The sequence below is a fragment of the Macaca nemestrina genome, chromosome 9, assembly GCF_043159975.1.
Source record: "Macaca nemestrina isolate mMacNem1 chromosome 9, mMacNem.hap1, whole genome shotgun sequence".
In the NCBI taxonomy this organism is placed as follows: Eukaryota; Metazoa; Chordata; class Mammalia; order Primates; family Cercopithecidae; genus Macaca; species Macaca nemestrina.
The window spans coordinates 61333877-61336512 of NC_092133.1; the positions used below are offsets into that span (position 1 = coordinate 61333877).

The 2636-nt window shown below is 36.9% G+C and overlaps 1 pseudogene; it reads right to left on the reverse strand.

Annotated features, from left to right (window-relative positions):
• Positions 1-255: 255 nt before the first annotated feature.
• Positions 256-709, reverse strand: LOC105466148 (myosin light polypeptide 6-like; annotated as a pseudogene).
• Positions 710-2636: the final 1927 nt, after the last annotated feature.

Below are 2636 nucleotides of genomic sequence, written 5' to 3' on the forward strand. Positions count from 1 at the left end.
TATTTCTGGCAGGGAGGTCAGTGGTAATATCCCCCTTGTCATTTCTGATTGTGTTCTTTTGAATCTTTTCTCTTTTCTTTTTTTTAGATGGGGGGCACAGACAGCAAGTTTATTTGGTGAATGCTGATGGCAAACATCATCCAAGAGAGACAAGATGGGAAAGGTACTATGACAAGAGTGTCTAGGGAGACTTCAGGATACATAAAAAATCCAACACAGGGAAAATCATGGGCTCTTTGGAGACTGGGAAGGTCCTCAGCCATTCGGCACCATGCAGATGAGCTTGTCATAGTTAATATAACCATTGTTGTCCTCGTGCCCTGTCACCAGCATCTCTACTTTTTCCTCTGTCATTTTCTCACCCAGTGTGACAAGAACATGTTAGATTTCAGCACCCATGACAGTGCCATTTCCTTCCTTGTCAAAAACCGAAGTCCTTTGACATAATCCTCATAGATGCCCTGGTCCTTGTTTTTGGCCACCACCATCTACAGCATGGGCAGAAAGTGCTGAAAGTTTAGCACCTTCGTATTCATTTCATCACTCTTGGGGTTCCCCAGGACTTTGGGCACCTCAGTGTTGGTGAAGTTCTGGCCCAGGGCCCTCATCATGTTCCCAAACTGACTGTACAGGAGCTTGCCATCACCTGTTCAAACAGCTGGAAAGCCTCCTTGAACTCTGCAGTGTGGTCCTCAGTGAAGTCACACATCTTGACTGCTCCTCCTTTCTTTTTATTAGTCTAGCTGGTGTTATTAGTCTATCTCTTATTAATTTTTTTTAAAAATAAGAAAACAGCCCACAGATGTGTTGATGTTTTGAAGGGTTTTTCATGTCTCTATCTCCTTCAGTTCAACTCTTATCTTTGTTATTTCTTATCTTCTGGTAGCTTTGGGGTTTGTTTGCTTTTGGTTCTCTCATTCTTTTAGTTGTGATATTAGGTTGCTGATAAGATTTTTCCAGCTTTTTAATGTGGGCATTTAGTGCTATAAAATTCCCTCTTAACACTGTCTTAACTGTGTCTCAGAGATTCTGGTACATTGTATCTTTATTCTCATTAGTTTCAAAGAACTTCTTGACTTCTGCTTTAATTTTGTTATTTACCAAAAACTCATTCAGGAGCAGGTTATTCAATTTTCATGTAATTATATGGTTTTTAGATAATTTATTAGATTTGATTTCTAATTTGATTGTACCATGACCCAAGAGATTGTTTGCTGTGGTTTCAGATAGTTTGCATTTGCTGAGGAGTGTTTTACTACCAATTATAAGACTAATTTTAGAGTAAGTGCGTGTGCTGATAAGAAGACAGTATATTTTGGTTTTTTGGGTGGAGAGTTCTATAGATGTCTATCAGGTTCATTTGATCAAATGCTGCATTCAGCTACTCAATATCTTTGTTGGTTTTCTGTCTTGATGATCTGTCTAATATGGTAAATGGAGTGTTAAAATCTCCCACTATCTTTGTGTGGGCGTCTAAGTCTGTTTGAATATCTCTAAGAACTTGCTTCCTGAATCTGGGTGCTCCTGCGTTGGGTGCATGTATATTTAGTATAGTTAGATCTTCATGTTGAATTGAACCCTTTACGATTATGTAATGTCCTTCTTTGTCTTTTCTTATCTTTGTTGACTTAAAGTTTGTTGCATCTGAAACTAGGATTGTAACCTCTGATTTTTCCTGTTTTCCATTTGCTTGGTAAAGTTTTCTCCATTCCTTTATTTTAAGCCTATGTGTGTCATTGTATGTAAGATACCAATGGGTCTTGATCTTTATCCAGCTTGCCATTCTGTGCTGTTTAATTGGGGGAACTTAGCCCATTTACATTTAAGGTAAGTATTGACATATGTGGATTTTATCCTTTCTTAATGGTGTTACCTGATTATTTTGCAGACTTGTTTATGTGGTTGCTTTGTAGCGTCATAGGTCTGTGTACTTCAGTGTGTTTTTTTCATGCCTTATAGCAATCTTCCCTTTTCCTACTTAGTGTTTCCTTCAGGAGCTCTTCTAAGGCACATCTTGTGGTAATGAATTCCCTCAGCACTTGCTTATCTAAAAAGGATCTTATATCTCCTTTGCTTATGAAGCTTAGTTTGGCTGGATATGAAATTCTGGGTTGGAATTTCTTTTCTTTAAAAATGTTGAATATTGGCCCCCAATGTCTTCTGGCTTGTAGAATTTCTGCTGGGAGTTTGCTGTTATTTTGATGGGCTTCCGTTTCTAAGTGACCTGACCTGTCTTTTTAGCAGCCTTTAACATTTTTTTCTTTCATTTAGACCTTGGAGAATCGGATGATTATGTATTTTGGGAATGATCTTATATTGAAGTTTCTTATAAATTTACACACACATTAACCATATGACCCAGTAATTCCACATCTAGATATTTAAGCAAAATAAATAAAAATGTATATACACAATACTAGTTTTACAAGAAAGATCTCAGTGGACGTATTCATGGTAAATCTAAACAAAAATCCAGATGATCACTGACAGGATCAAGCACAAATTGTGGTATATTAATAGAATGAAAAAACATTAAACAATAAAAAAGTACAAACTACTGAGGCTTGAAGCATGGATTAATCTCCAAAACATCATACTGGGTAAAAAATGCCAGACACAAAACAATGAAAATTAAA